Below are 229 nucleotides of genomic sequence, written 5' to 3' on the forward strand. Positions count from 1 at the left end.
GGGCCACCCAGCGGTATTTTCAGTGCAAAATCCGAAAATTTATGAATATGCGTTAAGGGCACTGAAAAATCACCAAAGGTCTTGGCAACACCACCACGAAGTTTCATGGCGGTTCTGAGGTTCTAAGTATGTTTAAATGGCCGGGAGGCGTGGTTTGTTTACATCCTGTCCTTTTAAATGCTCTCTGCTACCACTCATGTTTTCCCTCAGTTTTCTAGCTTTTTTCCCG

Source organism: Penaeus monodon, chromosome 34 (genome assembly GCF_015228065.2).
Source record: "Penaeus monodon isolate SGIC_2016 chromosome 34, NSTDA_Pmon_1, whole genome shotgun sequence".
Lineage (NCBI taxonomy): Eukaryota > Metazoa > Arthropoda > Malacostraca > Decapoda > Penaeidae > Penaeus > Penaeus monodon.